Below are 19596 nucleotides of genomic sequence, written 5' to 3'. Positions count from 1 at the left end.
AAACATCGCATGACGTCACACTCAGGCGCATCACAATCTTCCCAATCCCTGATTCCCTAACAACCCTTAAATTCTTAACCCCCAAAAGGCTGGCAACACACTTGTAATCGCACTCTAGTGTTTCGCGAAGGCGATTGCTTACCATCAGGTGATCCGTCAGTTCGTTTACTGGCTTATAACATAAAAAAATTCAAGGCAGAGTTAATTATAACTCCTTGTAGTTGTGTTTAATTTCGTAAGAAAACATACTAAATCTATTCTCTTTTCGTCCACAGGTAAACAGACTGCAATGTAAAGAAGATTTGTACAGAAACCACGCCCCACGAGTGCCTTACAAACGACTAGTGCCTAATATATTTAGTTTACGATTAGCTACGAACGATACGAAGAGACGATACGCGAATATTTTGGTAAGTAACAATATTTCTTTGTTATCCTTAAGTATTTTTTTAAGTCTAGAACTGTCATACTCCGAGATATTTCGCATAAACAGCCTATAAGTGGCCACTGCTGACCAAATGTCTCTTTTCGCACGAAGAAGATTTGAGGTGTGTAATTAGAAATTATAAGCCCAGGTTTCCTCACGATGTTTTCCTTCACCGTTTGTCAGTGGTGTCTAAATAATCTTAGAAAGTACATTTAACTCGGAAAAAATCGCATTGGTATTAATCGTTGGTAGGTTTCGAAGCACTCTCATGCATGAAAAGCGGGTGTCTTAAACCTCCTTAGTAACTATTTTGTTAGGAAAACAATAGCTAAGCACTGGGTTAAGTAACTATTCAATGACTGAGTACAGCGGCAACATTTAGTCTCGTTGTGCCCTAACTTCGGAAACTTTTCTAGATAAAGCCAAATAGTCTAATACATAACAGTTTTAAGCTAGAATCTAGATTTTTCCTACCGGGGCTCCGGCTCGAATAGCAGGAGTAGGAACGGGGTGGTTATTAGGCAGAAAGAGTCTGACACTAGCTCTAGCCTCGCTCAAGACGGGAGAGGACGGGAGAGTCATTGGATGTTTTTCACCCATCACTAAATAACCTAGTTCTATATGCTACAAAGATATTTAATAGCATGATCTCAAACTATAAAGTATCGAATACAAAACGTGTAATAGATTAACTAGTTCCAAAAATAGTGCGTGTTACTAAAATAAAACGTTCATCCCATAAATATTTATTATACCAAGCATAGCACCGTCCGTGGATTTATGATGTTGGATAGTTTACATGATACATAGGCGATTATGAAACACTAAACAAAATAATTATATTGAAACGCACCAATTTCCCTGTTTTCAAGATCTGAAATCGTTAAATTTATTGTTATCTTTAGTACTATGTTATTACACTGATCTCCGTTTTCCTCCTAAAAAATCCCGTATTCACCTCCCGTATAGGTGACTTAAAACTACTGGTTTTCACCAACTTTGTAAGTGACATAAGTTTTTAAACTGACATGGTCACTAACACTAGAATTGGAACGCGAACCGGGATATTTACCATCTTTTTCTATTTCTTTTGTAAGTGACACCTAAAGGTACAGGGGAGCTGCGGATCCTATCCTAGCGGATTTACCGGGGCTCCAGCTCGAAAGCAGAAGCAGGGACGGGATGGTTTTTAGTCAGTTAGAGTCTGACACCCCCTCACGCCTGGCCCAAAGCGGGAAAAGTCGTTGGTTTAAACACTCACTTTAAATAACTCTTACTTAAAACCTGGTTTAGGGGTGGTTGAAGAAAATGGCCGTGATTTGCTCAAAACACTATCCAGGAATTGAATATAAAACAACAACCATGTTTACTACTGCAAATATAGCCAAGTACGCAACGAAACGTCCCATCAACTACAAACAACAAAATATGATTGTACCACGGGCAACCAATAACGGTGACAATACAACACAAACTGCCGACAAAGTTATTGGTTCAAACAGATTGTCGTAGTTAAGTTAGACTCGGCACGTGCACCCACCACGAGGGTCATAATCAACCCAATATACTCAGCCTATAAGTGCCCACTGTTCTAAGGCCTCTTCTCACACGGAGAAGGTGTGAGTATTTATCACCAGCACCACGCTTGTACAATGAAAATTAGCAATTTGAAACTTATAATTAGAAATTGTCAGTCTAGGTTTCCTTCACTGGTAATTCTATGTAAAACTCGGAACAATGCTGACCATGTTTCGAACCCTCGAGCATGAGAAACAGGCATCTCATATTTCCAGACCTCCACTACCGTTAATAAACTCACTACAATTAAATTTTTTTTTTTTTTTAAAAAAAACGTTGCCCCACATTAGGATTTTCTCCTGTGTCGTGGGTGCGTTTACAAACATACAAGTTCACACACACATGACACCCAGACCCGAAACAACAATTTGTGGATCACACAAAGTGTTGCTCCGTGCGGGAATCGAACCCGCTACCCGTTGCTCGGCAGCCAGTTGCCCAGCCACCGCACCAACCGTGCAGTAAAATTAACTGACTCACAAGAATTTGTTTTATTAAATAAGAACCGCCTTCAATTTTCTTTACCGCCTGCATTTTTTAAGCCAGGTCCTTAAAACCGCAGAAATCTATATAATAATACTATGCTGAAAAGGGCATCTAAATTGGTTAAACCGAGAACTTCCTTTTTGTACTTCATTAAAATTAAATGGAGACCAAAATTTAACTGGTGAATCAAGATTTAAAATTGCAAGAACAGCTGTTTGTTAAGGAAAACGGATATTGGCATTAAAGCAATTGAACATGTTAGGGACATTACTGACGACGCTTATACGGTTCACTTGCAAACAAAATATTGTATGGTTTTAAATTCTACGGTTCTAAGAAAAAACGGTAAACATAGGTACTATAACATTAAATATTGATTATACTTCTGTAAAAAAAAAAATGTATGATAAGAGCCTCTCTAGAACTAATATAAATAGAATTAAAAAAAGAAAGAAAAACGGTTGCGATCAAATGAACCTTCAAGAAAAGTGCGTATTCCTGTTTAAAAGGCTGGCAAAGCACCCGTGACTCCTCTGGTGTTGTGATCGTGTAAGTGATTAGTGCAGCACTAATCACTTATCATCAGGTGACACGAATGCTAATTTGTCCACTATTCCATAAAAATATCATTTAAAAATATCAATATCATTCGAGAAATGAAAATATAACCTTGTAAATGTCCAAAACAGCGATTTTCCTAAAGCGTTTTATGCAAAGAGGAAAGTAAAATAAAACGATAATATTTTTAAAAAAACGTCCATGCAGTTCATTTTCATGTAAGAGACAGACCCTTGCTTTAAACCCAAATGTATTTTCTATGCAGCACAGCAGGGACCACGTCACGTAAAGTGCTACAGATTTACCCAACATATTGACGGATTTCGGTAAAACAAAATACTCGTAAGACGTGTAAAAAAAATGGGGGATAAGAGTTAATGGGGGTAAATCGACAGGGTAGAGAAACTAAGTAAGATAAAGACATTGTATGTGCATCGAAAGATCGGAATGTTGAGTTTGATAAACTAATGTTTTAGGGAATTAATGTTTATGTTATAAATGTAGTTATAACAAGAGCTGATTACTAAGCAAACATAACCCTAAGGGTGCTTTGCCACCAGAGATGTGCTATGTAGCTATGCTACGAAAAAGTAATAGCTAAGCTGTGAAACTATGTGACCATTTCCACTGATACTAAGTTATGTAGCTGTGCGAGGAAGATGCGCAGCTCAAATCAGTGATGTATCGATAGTAGGAAAGTTATCTATAGCACGCAGTTTTCCATATAAAAAACATAGCTTAGCTGAGTCCGTTTCCACCAATGCTAAACTATATGTACCTTAAAAGCACCCTAAGTTTGATATCCCAATACGCTAGGTTATTGACCCTTCCAAACGGAACGAAAATTATCCATCTACATTTGATAATTAATAACTAACCCTCCACAACTATGATTAACCACACACTTATCAATAGCATACTCTATCAACCCTTCAGCACTTGACACAGCACTTACATTATCTGCGAGTACAAGTGTACCAATATCATCATCAACCAAAACACTCACTTCACCGAATTCCAACCTCGTAACACTTCCACAAGCACTCACGCAACGACAGCCATCATAATTGATCCATGTGATACCGCTGTTGTCAAAATATTTACTCTGATAATGGTTTGAGTGGAAGAAAATCAGCCACTAATGAAAGATGGGTGAGAAAGGGTTATTATTTGGTGATAATACAGATGCAGATGACGGTTTTGCTAAAAATACAATGGGATTTGGATTAAAATATGAGTGTGTTAATGTTGTAACTGAAAGAAATGGTAACGTAGCTGTGAATCGTTTTAATGAAATGCAATAGTAATTAAAGCTTACTCATGATACACAATTACCACTTTTCGTACATACTCTTAGACGAAGTAATTCGATCTAATTCAATACAGTATGTTTGCATAAGTTACAATTTCATAACTAAAATTATAAAAAAAAAACAAATCCCATGTTCCCAGTCCCAGAAAATATCATACAGAAACGTTAAAAGAAAAATCTAGAAACCTAGGTTCCCTAACTGTCCCCGATGCCGTTGAAATCTTTTCGACGCGGAAATCGAGTCGCTGTCCGTAACTGTCTATATCGTACACTACTCGTGCAGCTATTTTATTAAAAGGTTTTCATAAAACAACAACACATTTGAATGTGCATATTTTCACAATTGATACAAGATTATCTAAAATGGCAGCGATGCCTCCCGAAGTACTTACAACGTCGACAGCGTCATGAACATCGACGTCGGCGGCGTCTCGCCCAACCCTTCACGTCGCCGCCCATTACTTCTGTTCCAGCGCACACTGCACTCCGCTACGTAAATATTCATAATTGTCCTACGTAACAACACTCTTTGGGGTTATATTAACTATACTTTATTCAACCCTCATTCCAAATCTTCTGCCTTTAAAAATAGAGGTGATATTTGCATGATACGTGACATTTTCAAATTTCCTGTCAATCAGGAGCCTTTTGTCGAGCAAAGTGGCCACAGGTGCATTGTTAGGCCAACCCTCTTTATAATTCTTTTATTGTACAATTGAGTCGGAGCTCACAAATTTTGGCCATCATCGAGGGAGATATTAATGGTCAGTAAAAAGTTTTATTAGTAACTGTACGAGCATTAAATCTTATAGTGACATGATAAGGGGATTAATAACTTTGGCGTCCCCAAAAAGCATCCCATAGAAGTCTTCGCCCCGATACGAATCAATAAACAAAATCACGAGCTCCGGAAATCCGAGCGGAGTCCGAGATGCATTTCCATCTTTCATCGTCTTTTCACCCTCCGAATATCATCCCTAAAGTTCGTTCCCCCATCTCTGTGTTCTGCGCGGGTGCGTAAAGGACAGGAGATTCGCAGGGCGCGTGCGCGGATCAACCCCTCATGAGCTTGGGAGAACGTTGATAGTGGCAAGCGCGAGATCCTGGCGCGATGCCGGGGTCGCTAAACATTCCTCCGTGGACCGTCCGCGGAGGCGGTGGTCCCGCTCTCTCACCCCCGGCAACCAACCAACATTGCACAACTGCACAACACTTCCAAGTGTTAGGTGCACCGCAGGGAGCCACTCTGGGCCCTGACTTAGAATATCACAACTCAGTCTCACTCTAGTCTCCATTCCAATCAATTCTCCAAGTCTCTTTTTGTCTTCTAAAGCCGAGATTAACTGTACACAAGCGAGCGGGGTGTGAGAGAGCGAGAAGGTAAAGTATTTTTCTAAAGTGGGAACGAGACGACGAGATGGTACGCCGCTCCCGACCGAGGTAAGCACCACTTGTATACGGCCACGTGTTCAAACTTTTAGTTTTCAGTTTCAGGTGGTTGGAACTCGCCGCTGGCCGTTGTTTCGTCAAAAGCTATTGTTTGCCTTTTGAATTCATTTCACAGATTTCCTGTTTGTAGCATGTTCGTAATATGTTTTATTGATCATGTTGTGTGTGGCTTTGTTAATGCTTATTCAATTGGTTTCTCTTTGATGGCCTACTTATTTGGGGTTTAACCTATTATTTCGGTATTCCGTTAGTTATTTATAATTCCTTCGCTAGTTCTGGTCTGTGGTCGGTCCGTTGTAATTTTTGTAGTTAGATCTGTAAAAGCATTGTCGGTTACATTATGATCTATCACGAAAACGTCATTATCTAGATCTAGTGCAGGCACGCCTGTAATTTCCTGCAGTTACGAATTTTAACGTCCTTAGAATCCTTTGTAATTTCGCAAACACAATTTTAAATAATTGAACCGATCTCCTCACACGTTAACAACTCGTACCTCTTCAGTAAAACCTCACATTCCACGGTTCCCTTCGAGCGCTGTATAATTATCGCCTGCATCCTCTGTGATTATATCTCGTTAGTTCTCTTCAAGGTTCTCATCGAACAGTTTCGTTTGTATACCTTCCAATTAGCTGGTATTTTCTTCATCTATTTGTACGTTCATTAAAACTTACGGAACCTTGTTGCCCGTCTCTCCAGTACAGTTTATTTTAGTAAAGAAATATTTTCTTGTACCTCATTGAACAGTACTCCTACACATTTTACTGTCTCTCGCAGCGTAGTGATAGCGGGGAAATATTTGTTCCGTTTCTTTCTTATACACGTTGAACGATAGCTTCCATTCATGAATTCTACTATCGGTACAAGTTGCTCTTGACTTTGTATCGAATTCAATCTTATCTTCGTTATCTTTATCTATGTAAATATTGATAGTTATGTAATGTGCTTATGTATCCAGATCTGGTTATTTCGTCCTTGTAGTAATCTTGAAAGACGATGTAGTGACAAGGATTGAAAAGGGAATGTTACGATGGTTTGGACATGTAGAAAGGATGGATGATAGCAGATTTACGAAAGAAATATACAAGGCGAATATGAATGGGGTCATTGGTAGAGGACGCCCTAGACGGACATATAGAGACCACATTGACGATATATTAAAGAAGGGGAAAATTACAAGTACCTTTAACCAACGAGCATGCATGAAAAGACTGATGACTGTTGATGAAGCGAAAGAGGTGTGTAAGAATCGTAACAATTGGCGTTCCATTGTCTCTGCCAACCGTGAATTTATGTATGTATGTAAAAATTCTGTTTCAATATTCACATGCTCATATTAATCTACTTTATCCGAACCCTTATCTTATATTTAACTTCGATTACAATTTACTCGTTACGTCCCTCTATCTATCTTATCAGTATAATTCTTTAATCAGTCGACTTGATGTGAGGTACAAATGTATAGTCATTCATTAGTTCTTTGGCAACATCGTTAGAGTCAATTTTGTCTCCACGGGCGCTCGTGTCCCGCGGAGATGATTGGTTCGTCTCCTCTCCTACCTTCATTGATTAAGGGGTGACAGATGAATGGGAATTAGTCCAACTTGTTATAGGATTATTGGGGATTATTTAAAGAGCTGCTTTTATTGAAACTTTATTCAAACTAATTGAGTAATTTTTGTTCTCTTGTTTGGTTGTCTTTGATGGTTTTATTATTTGGTTTAGTTTATGTATTGGAGTTGTTTTGATGGTGCTTTTCTGTGGTATAGTTAATTTGTTAGGGTTTTATTCGTTGAAAGAATTTCCTAATGTCTTTATCTCGTTTAAATACGATGCTATAGCTATCTCCACTTCTTTCGGTTTCTCCCAATGCAAAAAGTTGTTGTTTTACTTTATTACTATTAATACTTAATATTTTATTCTCAATTTTTCCTCATGTCACTCAGACAATGCCACAAAAAAAACTGTTTGTCGTGTAACTCTAGTAAAAATGGCTCTCACGATCTCAAAAAGCTTGAGTCATCGGCATAGTGTTCAATCATCCGAGCCAACAAACAATTAGAGCAATCATCCCCTAAATATATTAAAATCACGGAGACGTCCCCTACGTCCGGCACTCCATAAGCCCCTAATTCGCTAATAGAAAAACAGAACTATCGGATTTCCCGCGCCCAACGCCGTGACGACTTCCTGCGGCGGCCGGAAGTTTGCCAGCGGCCATGTATAGATGTTTTTATCTCTCCTTGAGATATTTTCGTTTGATCTTTTATGTTATTTTAAGTAATAATGTTTCATAGTGTTTCTATATTCGTCTATTAATCTATTCTTAATACTGTCTCTGTTTTATTATTAGTTGTTGCTACGTCGAGAGATAGTCTAGTATAAAGTATTATAATATTCTTATTGACTACGTCTGTAGCATAATCTTTTTCATTAGTATTAAAATCAGTCTCTTTAATGGCTGTTAGCTTTTTGTCTTTATTAATATTGGAATGTCCATCAGCATTCAAGTTTTTATCTAAACGAGTTATGTCATTATTGAACCGTTTAAATAGTCCACGTTTTTTATCATAAATCTTCCTTACTTACAAAACTGGTTTCTCAGCAAAATGTCGCATGTTTGTCTTGGATTAGCAAATTCCTGCTTAGGACCTAATCCTATCAACCACACCCTAATATCTTATTACATCTGAAAATCTTCCATTTCACTTAACCTAATATGTTTTCTTCACGAGTGAGGGAGACAGCAGCATCCCGGCGCCAGACACGGCGGCGCCGGAGTCTATCGATCCCACCCCCTGTGGTGGGGGGCACGCATGCGCACCACTTGTTTGTGAAGATTTCTTCCGATTATAGATTTTCTTAAGTACATTATGTTCTTCGGGTTTATTAGCTTTTAGTTTTATGGTTCTCATTTTAATATCTAGCTGTGAGTGGTGAGGTTTGTTTGTTTGCTGCTCTCTGATTGGGTGTGGTCTTATTGGAAACTTTATTTAAGACATTGTCATTGGTCCTTCTTACATTTTAAGTGTATTCTTCTAATGCCATCATCCCTTTACATCATGCATACATCAACAGCCTTTAAGTAGCCACTGCTGACCAAAGGCCTCTTCTCACACTGAGGTTTAATCACTACGTTTGCTCAATACGAGTTGGCCATTTCAAAACTTATAATAATTAGAAATGATAAGCGCAGGTGTCCTCACGATATTTCCTTGACCATTTCTCAGTGTGTCTAAGTAATCTTAAAGTATATATTATAACTTTGAAATGGTCATATTGGTACTTGCCATTTGGTAGGTTTGGAACTCGCACCCTCATGCATGAGAAGCGGACGTCTTATAGTATAAGACTTATTACCTCTGGGCCTCATTACCCCTTCACCACACCATTAAATTGAAAACTGTCAATACCAATATCGGATTAGCAGACTCTATTGTGTAGCAAACAAAAAGACGGCGTGACGTCACATATTGAGTAACCCAACACCATAATAGTGTCTATGGCCCATTGTCCGGTGCCACTGCTCGCACAGTGACGCGAGATGACACACCCATTGTATCATTCTTGTCTATTGTTTACTCTACTCTCTGGTTACTTAGCTAACGTCAACGTCAAACTGACATGTGTCACTTTGACAGACAACGTAATGTGAGTTTGTTTGTTTGTGTTTTTATTGGTGAGGTAATGGTGATTTTTTGATCAGTAATGTTATCGGCTTGTTATTGTTATTGTGGCTGCTTTTTTTTTAAGATATTTCTTTTTTTAATTTTATAGTGGTTTTAGAAATAATTATTACCTACTCGACTTGGCGGGGCACTGAGGGCACCTCAGATAATTCTGTTCAACTCTTACTATCTGCCTTTACACCAGATGTCTTTAAGCTATCATTAGGAATAATATCAACATCAATCATAATAATTTCATTTGTCTCTTTAAACAATTTCAACATTTTAATTTAACTAATTAATCCACAAACCCAATATTTAACTTTGACTCAATAATAAAACAGTTCATTCACCTCTCCCCGATTAACATCCAAACACCAACAAGACAATACAAATCAAAATCAATCTTATGCATTCATCATTAAAATAACATTTCCATTAGCACGCTGTCACCCTTCGTTTTCCAAACTTTTCAATTGATTCGACCTCCTAACTTAGTACAGACGGCGACAGTCTCGTTGCTAGGCAACGCGCCGCTGCGTGCGTCGCCGACAACAGTTCAAGCTCGACTGAGCTTGAAACGTATTGCGGCTTGTTGTAGGGTAGTTGTTAATTTATTTTGGCATTGATGACTGAATACCGGAAAAGTGTTAAGAAGTGTGAATCGTGGATGTTCAGCTTTCTGTTAAGTATCTTTACCTCATTGCTAGATACATTCATCTTTTGAGGGATGAAGGGAAAAGTTGATACCACGGCCTCACAGACAACCGACGTGAAACAATGCTTGCGTTGTTTCATTGTGTGAGTGAGGTTATCTTTCCATCTCCGATTTTCCAACAGTCCTCAATTTTTAACCCTCAAAAGTCCGACAACTACACTTGTAACGCCTCTGGTGTGTCAATGGGCGGCAGCGGTTGCTTACCATCAAGTGAACCGTCGGCTCGTTTTACGGTTTATTTTATAAGCTTTTGAATAGATTATACAAAAATTGGCACAAAACCTGTCAGTTTCGCCACCCTTATAATAGCTTAATATGCAAAATGTCAGCTATTGATTTGGCAATCCCGAAATGAAAGTCCAAATTCCTATTAGTCCAATTAGCGTAGCTGTCACAACTTGACTGACCAATAACTTAACAATATTATTATTCTATGTGGCATTAGACCAGAAACTACACTAACGCCCTCAAATAACACACATCAATCAACATGACGTTTATATCAAAATCCTATTGTTTGCTGCGGACTACCTAGCGGGTTTACCGGGGCTCTGGTTCGAAAAGCAAGAGTAGGAACGGGGTGGTTTTTAGTCAGTAAGAGTCTGACACTCCCTCTCGCCTCGCCCAAGGCGAGAGAAGTCATTGGATGATTTTCCCCCTCAAAAAAAAAAAAAATTAGTCTTTTAAAAAGCTGTGCCCATCACCAATGATCTGTTATGACGGGTTCAATCAGTACGTCAGTGTATCTGGAATGGTAATGGCGTGCGGTGATGCGTGAACAATATCAACCGACGTGTTTTTAACGCGCTATGAATAATATTAATATAATCAACTGTAGCTAGATGGCCACTGTTGATTAGAGGCGACCCTCTTTTGGTCCTGTGGTACTATAGTCTTTTGGTCTTTTGGTGCTTGGAAATTGGGGTCTAAGAGAATGAATATCCTATTGATTTCTAATTAGAGATAAAACAGTTTACAGTCAATTTTTACAATTAATGATATTATTTTGGGCAGTGTATGACTGTACCTATGTAGATTACAACAATTACCTAGTAATTACAAAAAATCAAGAATCCTTTACCTAATCTAGTCCTTTTGTTAAGTCAATTTCAAAGAGACCTTAATTTCGAAAAATAAAAAATATACCCTTTTTATAAAGGTAACACTCCACACTAGGATTTTCTCCACTGTCGTGGGATGCGTTTACAAACATACAAGTTCACATACACATCACACCTAGACCTAAAACAACAATTTGTGGATCACACAGTTGTTCCGTAAATCGCAGCCACGGTTTTTGCGATTTTACTGCACGAGTCGTAAATTCCACCAATACCCTATAGATGTGTCTATTAAATTAAGATAAAGTCTTACCCTTTGTACATTCCGAAAGCAGTATACCCACTCGCGTCTGGCAATCGTCAATTATCCAGATAATTAGATTAGCAATGTCCCCGACTCTGGTCAATGTTCACAGTCCACATGGTCCACTGTCCAACATACCTACTTAGTACTATCATTAATTGATTATCTAATCCAGCTGTTTTAGATTACAGATCATAAGATAGTGTAATTCTTAAATTATAAGTGTCCTTCGTACAATGTGCAACCTATTAAGGTAATCCTTGTTGATCGAATGTATGCAATGATTCATTGCTGAACGCAAGATTCACGAATCAGATAAAGTATGATTTTATGTTAGTGTTTCGCCTCAAAGCACCATCAGACCACCACAAATGGGGCCCAATAGAGATAAATTACTGAGTCTCCTGCCCGAAGAGCAAAAGTAGGAACAGGGTGGGTTTAGTTAGTAAGAGTCAAAAAAGGCTATTAATAAGCGGTAAAAATAGTGTTCCTTAAAAGCCTTTGACTGTAGACAAAAAACTGTTGTAGGTAAATCCTCCGGTAACGCCGATCACGGGTGACCTTAATGTTGAACACCCTATTTATTCCTTTACTAAATACTTTCATACTGAGCATATTTATTAAAATGTAAGCACAATGACATCACTGCTCACTATATGAATCCCATTTCTGCATCCCCCATAAAACAATAAAATGATCCACAGACGAACTTATATTCGAACTATTAAAATTCCGACATGTTGGGCTCGACGTTTTTATGCAAAACTCTATGCAATAACCCGCCCGTTACGACTGTGGGCCTTTTTAATGAGTCTATGCGAATTTGGTGATATTAAACGAATGACTACAACCACCCCTATCGTAAAGCTGTAAAGTTGCTTTTCCCTTGCAGTAGATATAAGTGCAGTTTCGTTGAAGGGTATATGGATATGCAGGGCCGTATTATCCTTAAGGCAAACTGGGCAAGTGTTGGGCGCCAGGTTCCAAAGGGGCGCCCAACTGCCTATAGAGTGGCAGTAGCGCTAAAAATAATTAGGGGCGCCTATGCCAACCTGGGACGCCTATGAGGTGCTTGCCTTTTTTTAAGGACAAAAAATCATCCAATCTCTCTTGCCTTTAGCGAGGCGAGAAGGACGTCAGACTCTTATTGACTAAAAACCACCCTGTTCTTACTCCTGCTTTTCGAGCCGGAGCCCCGGGAAACCCGCTAGGTAGTCCGCAGCTCCGGATCAAGCGTCAGTCCTACAGGACCCTTGGTTGTCTGATGGCTCTTAGGGCGCCTTCTAGTCTTAATCCCTCTCTGTATATATGGATATTAATTCAAGTGTTAGCACTTATGGGTGTTAAGTTTATCGACGGTTCGGTCCGTTTTGGGCACGTATTCGTCATTAATACGTCGTTCCGACGTTTATGAGCTGTTCTTGTTCTCGCAATTGAATTTGTACTCAGTTATTGCTCTTTACACTTTATTGGTCTATGGGGAATTTTGCGTCCCGTTATAAGTATGGGATTAAGTACACCATTTAATTCATATTCATTAGAAATTAAAAAGATTTTGATGAATTGAACAACTCTTCCTTTTTTATGAAATCTGTTATCAAAAATAAATGAAACTCAATCAATGTATATTAAATAAAATCACATTAACATCACATTAATAGGGAATAGCTCTGCTAGTTTGTAGGCTGCGCACGCTGCTCATGATGAAGAGTCCCTATGTTATTCATAACTTGTAGAGCTCTTTCCATTCATTTTCGCGAGTAAACCGGGATTTTTAGTTAATTTAGTATGTCTTTCAATCAATGTAGGTTATATAGTATTCACACTGACATTACTTAATGTCGCCAATCCCTATCTGGCAGCTGAAACATTAACGTTTCTATACTCTTCTTTCCTGTTTTCAACATTTCTATACTCTTCGGTCTTTTTTTAGTCCTACAACTTCTTCCATAAACATCTGTCTCATTACAAACACTAATAATAATTCACTAATAATTTTATCAGGTGGTAACAAGGTGCGCGCTTACAACGGTTGGGTCATGCCAGTACTGATGTACTCTTTTGGCATACTCAAGTGGACTCAAACGGAACTGGACGCCCTGGACAGAAAAGTCCGTTCATTGTTGACTGAGCATCGGATGCATCACCCACGATCATCAGTAATGAGACTGTACATACCACGTAAATGTGGGGGCGAGGCTTTTCAAATGCCAAAACCCTTCACAATAGTGAAGTGTGCAGTCTCCGAAAATATTTTTTCAAAATGGAGGTGGGGATGCATCGAGATGTTGTCTCAGTGGACAAAGGACTTACTCCGCTCTCCTTGGCTAATAAGGACTGGAGAGAACCTATAATACTAAGCACTAAGGATCGCAAGAATGTATGGCAAAGTAAGGAGTTGCACGGACGCTACTATCGGGCCTTACATGGGCCAGATACAGATTTCTTAGCGTCCGTATCCTGGCTACGTTTTGGTAACTTATTTGGAGAAACGGAAGGTTTTGTCTGTGCAATTATGGACGAAGTTATGTTGACGAACAACTACCGAAAGTATATTATAAAGGATGGAACGGCTGACATTTGTCGGGCATGTCATCGCCCAGGGGAATCCATTCGACATATAATTTCGGGTTGTTCTCATTTAGCTAACGGAGAGTACTTGCACAGACACAATCTTGTAGCCAGGATTATTCATCAACAACTTGCTTTAAAATACAAACTTGTTGAATCTGAAGTGCCGTATTATAAGTATCTGCCTGACCCAGTTCTTGAAAATGGAGATGTCACACTGTATTGGGATCGAACTATCATCACAGACAGGACAATTGTTGCTAACAAACCTGACATTGTGGTGATAGATCGACCAAGCCGTCGCACAATGATAATTGATATAACAATCCCACATGACGAGAATCTTGTGAAAGCTGAAAAAGATAAAGCCAGTAAATATCTTGATTTAGCTCATGAGGTTGTCGACATGTGGGATGTAGATTCAGCAATCATTGTGCCGATAGTCGTATCTGCCAATGGCCTTATAGCCAAAAGCCTCGACCAACACCTGAGTAGGCTAACGTTAGATGGTTGGATCAAGAGCCTGATGCAGAAGGCAGTACTTCTGGACACGGCGCGTATTGTCCGGAAATTCCTCTCTCTTGAGCCCTGACCACCGGTAGCTTGGATTTATCCCGTTACTGGTGGGCTACTGCTTTTTATATTTTTAAATGTTTTATTTTTTTTTTAATTTAATATTTAAAAATGTAACAACCAAGTAAAAGAAATAAATGAATGATCAAAATTCACACACAAACCATCTTCATAGGAAGTTGACACGAAACGATCTGATTCCCATAGTTATCTGTATCTGTAACACCATCAGCTGTGTCTACTACGTTTTTTATCAACTCCCCGCGTGCATACCGAGCCATACATTCAAGTTTATAAATAGATGAACCCATAAATATTGCTTTGTTACTTACTTATAAAACGTGCTTGAAGTTCTGTATAGGAATTTTTACTTTGGAAAGAATAGTTCCACTAAAGATAGATCGTCATTTGTTTATATTTATTTTAATTTCTGCTTCTGCATAAACACTTGCAAGAGCGACTACTGGGCAAGGGGTGTCAGGTTAGATTGCCGGGTCGGACAATACATTACTGGACTTTTTTTTTTTCAAAAATTTCTCAGTAGTAGCACGGAGACTGGAATTGTGCCCAGTTTATGGCAATAGGATCACTCCTTATTAGGTACATGGGACTGATAGCACAAATTGTGAAACTATTACATGGGATTTATAATGCAAATGGTGTATATTGTACAGTGGCATTACGTGCAGTAATGTGTACCCCTGTCTACTTCTTTGAAAAAAAGAGGTGTGACGCTACAAAATATTTTAATTTGGTGATCGATACATTAAACATAATGCAGGAATCGAAATTTCATTCGTGGCACAGCTGCCTGTTAGGGTATTAACCTGTTGAGACTAGTCTCAATGGTTGGTCGTCATCGATTCCCTCTGCATTCCTCAAGCCTCAAGACATCCAAAAATATTAAAGAAACTTCAAAGACATATACAGGTTGTCCAATCACATTCTCTGTCATATAAAACATAATTGACTTAATAATCATCCAACGCAACATTTACTATGTCGGTCTCATTCAGAGCTCTATTCTTAGCCCAAAGCTTATGCAACTAATCATAACTATTAAAAGAAAATTTAGAATTAAGTCCTTTAAGAACACACCGAGCGTATCTTTAGGAAACTATATATTTTTAGTATGTTTCCTAAAGCCGGAATTAGAATTGAAAATAGATGATTCTATATTGGGAATGGTTAAAATGATGCTTTGAACTTTTCTGTTACATGTTGATCTTACAAATGTACACTATTGAATTACTTACGTAACTATTTAACGAGATTTCTCAGTTAATTTCAAGCTATAGCAGTGTTCTAAAGTTACCAACGCTACTATTTTATAAAGTTTATTTTTCTTTTACATGTCAAAAAGCGTCTTCCAAATTGTACCTAATATTATGTTAAAGTCTATGACCATGTATCTATCCTATAGCATATGATCTATCTTGCACCATATACCATTGATCAAAACCTATTCAGCAGTTTAAGCGTGAAAGCTCAACAAACAAAACACATTCATATCAACATAAGTACCCTTAGCAAAGATACTACTACGTCTACTACTTTCCTGAAAATAGGACTGAAACATCACACAACTGTCCCAACAACTTCCCTAAAACCAGCCAAATAGACAAACGTGATAATCTCTTGGCTTGGCTACAGTTATACTTCGACAGTACGAGTGAGACTGTTACGAAATCCGTGTTTATGGGCAGACAGGATTGACGTATGACACGCGGTTTTATATCGTAGGGGAGTCAGAAGGTCTACTCGTGAAAAGAGTTTTAGTAAGCTACAGTTATATAGGACCTCCGAGTTTGTTTCGGCATTTCTTCTCAGAGTAGTCCGATAGAAAATGCCGGCCTCATCTGTAAGATGTAAGATGTGTAAAAGAGTTACATTGTAACCTAGTTGCAAAAATAAATATCATTTATACCACCACAGATACAGGGCCCACGGGGCCCCTGTAGGGCTGATACAGAGCCGTGAATAACCTAACGGGTTGCCGGAGCTCTGATTTAAACATCAGGGGTAGGAACGGGGTGGTTTTTAGTCAGTAAGAGTCGTTACCGGGTTCAGTTCCTCCACGGAGCAACTCTTTATGTGATCCACGAATTGTTGCTTGTCTAGCTGTCATGTGTATGTGAAATTGTATGTATGTAAATCCACCCACAACACAACAGACATGTTTTATTTTAAAAAAAAACACCTTTTAGAATCGGTGTAAAGTTAATCAGGAACGGACAAACTGTACCTAGTCAACCTAATACCGTATTCAACATGTTTATAGAAAGAGGTTATTGAACATTTCGTTTACAATTGTAGACCAAAGTAAACATTAGGTCTGGCATCATCTCGCGGTTACGTCATTCTCGCAGTCTACTTGTCTGGCCAAATACGGCTCTACATGAGTACCTTCTTACTGACTACTAACTAGCGAACTACATAACTACATCATCTTTTAAAACGACTTTAAAGTAGCAGGTTTTATGCTGAGACGTGCGTTTATCAGGATTATTCTAAATTTGTAACTTCTTTTCGTTTTTTTAGAATTCTCGCAACCATAAAGTATTAAACATTCAACCAGTTGAATTATTAGCAAGTTTCCAAACACAACTAAACGTACAACCGTTCTTAACTTGCATTGCATGGGGCCCAGTAGGGCAAATGCCTGACCTTACCGGGGCTCCGGCTCGGAAAGCAGGAGGAGGAACGGGGTGGTTTTTAGTCAGTAAGAGTCTAGACACTCCCTCTCGAAGAAGTAACTAGGATGATTATCCCCGCTTCAAAAAAATAAACTCTTAACTTGCAGTTCACACTCAACCACCCAAGAATCAAATCCACAACTCCGTGCGACACTAAATTCCGTCAAATTATCCGTGAATGACACGCCACGCGTGTCGCGCCCTCCCAAACATCGCGCTCGGTTTGTCTTTGCGAAGGGGCAGAGATATTGTGCACTCACACTTACTCCGAGTCGCTGACGTGTTATATTCTTTAGTTATTTGTTTTGACAGACTGACTGAACAAGTGACAATCTGTTTCTTTGTCTTCTCCTCTGATAATATCGTCTGATTTATTTCGTTGCGGGATCCAACACAGTCATTCATGTTCCTGGGACGCGCCGGACTTCAGTGTTCCGGTGTTTTCATGGTTGTATCTACTGAAGATCCTGGCTTACAAGAGTTGCAGCGGTATGGGAGGCTGGAGGTTGTGTGTTGTCGGGCTTGTCCAAAAAAAGTAACGGTCTGTGTGAAATTACTCGCTTTCGGACTTTTGAAGATAAGCTGTACTAGTTATAAGTCACATCGTGACTCTTATTCAAGAGCAGCGTTCGCGGATCTGTGACTTCACGCAGCCAACTGATTACATTTCTGTAATCATTGGTTAGTTACACTAGACTGTAATCAAATTGCATAAATTCTGTTTTTGCGATTTTGCAAATAATTATGAACTCTTAACGTATCCTGAAAATAGTCGAGTTATTTCGTCAAACAACCGAATCGTGTGAATAGAAATGTTTGACGTAAGCTTTGACATAATTTATCGAATGTCATTGTCAATCTCAAGCGATTTCTCTATTCACTACGTTTCGTTAAAAATTTAGTTATCATAGGTACCCATTTCTTTAATAACGGTGTAGCTCCAATCTTGACAAATATAGTGAAACTTCTGTCGAATATGTTGAGTAAACATATATAAATAGCCGTCTATAATTATCAGCACAGGTGATGGCGTCCGCTATATAAATATACCATGGCGTCGCTCTATACGACACCACGTTTATATTTTAAGTCTTTGACTGCCAATAGAAAACTGTTGAAGGCAAATCCTCCGCTAACGTCGGTCACCAGTGACCCCCGTGGCGTGTAAAGTGTTAAATAATTTCACATCTTTAGAAACACATATAAAAAAAAAGTTTAAATATTAAGCATTATTATTGTGCTTAAATAAAATACAGTCGGTTATACTGTTTTCTGGCGCTTACACTAGGAGTGTCATGTACACTGTGTCGTGAGATATAGACTCTTTAGCTTTGGTTTATAAAAGATTAAAGATGGTTCATACTTCAGGTAACCGAAAAGGAACCTTAGACAAAGTATAAGCGTTGCTATTCAACGTGAGAATGGCTTTTTTAATGGGTGATAGTTATTTAATGACTTCTCCTGCATTGGGCAAGGTAAGCCAAAGGAGTGTTGGACTCTTACTGACTAAAAGTCACTTCGTTCCTACTCCTGCTTATCGAACCGGAGCCTCGGTAAACTAGCTAGGTAGTCCGCAGCTCTATTAACGGAGCAATTGGCCTCTGGATAACGATGAGATGAGCACCTGTTTGTTTTATAGTTATCTAACCTCATCATCTGCTTGTCCCCAGGTACCAACTGACAATCCATCACCGCAAACACCGGGGCAGTCGTGACGAAGCCTGCGCGACCGCATCGAGGACGCACTGCACCACAACTGGCGACGGCTGACCGCCACACGCAGCGTGAGTACCATCACCACTTAGTTAGCGTATTTGAGAAGATTAGTAGAGATTAAGAGGAGAGTTGAGTCACCTGGTTTCAATCTGGATGCAATCAGGTCAATATAGGGCTTGGATTTGAGATGGGTATCCACTTGACAGCGAGTGAGCCTACAACAGGGTTGCTTTTTCGAAAGGCTGAATCTAGAATAAAACTTGAACTGACCTGTAAATTGAACCTGAGACCTATTTCTAGACTTTTTTTCCCCTTTTCTAGACTTCTCGTTGACCAAGTAGTAATACTACTTGGTCAACAAGACAGTCCGCCTTGCCTCGCTAAAATCTCACTAATCACCAAGAATTGTCATCATTATCAGCATTTAACTGTCCCAATTCTGTCAAAGGACTCTTCTCTCATACAGAAGGAATGATCAT

At 39.0% G+C, this 19596-nt stretch overlaps 1 protein-coding gene across 1 annotated transcript in view; it reads left to right on the top strand.

The window, feature by feature from the left end:
• The window catches only part of LOC118280010 (talin-1), a 132644-nt gene that overhangs the window by 30092 nt on the left and 82956 nt on the right, over positions 1-19596 (top strand). The window contains exons 2-3 of the mRNA XM_050702782.1: positions 276-410; positions 19072-19185. The gene's annotated coding sequence lies outside the window, so the exon portion shown is untranslated. The remainder of the gene's footprint in view (positions 1-275; positions 411-19071; positions 19186-19596) is intronic.

The sequence above is a fragment of the Spodoptera frugiperda genome, chromosome 22 (assembly GCF_023101765.2).
Source record: "Spodoptera frugiperda isolate SF20-4 chromosome 22, AGI-APGP_CSIRO_Sfru_2.0, whole genome shotgun sequence".
Lineage (NCBI taxonomy): Eukaryota > Metazoa > Arthropoda > Insecta > Lepidoptera > Noctuidae > Spodoptera > Spodoptera frugiperda.
This window is presented reverse-complemented; position numbering and strand designations above follow the sequence as displayed.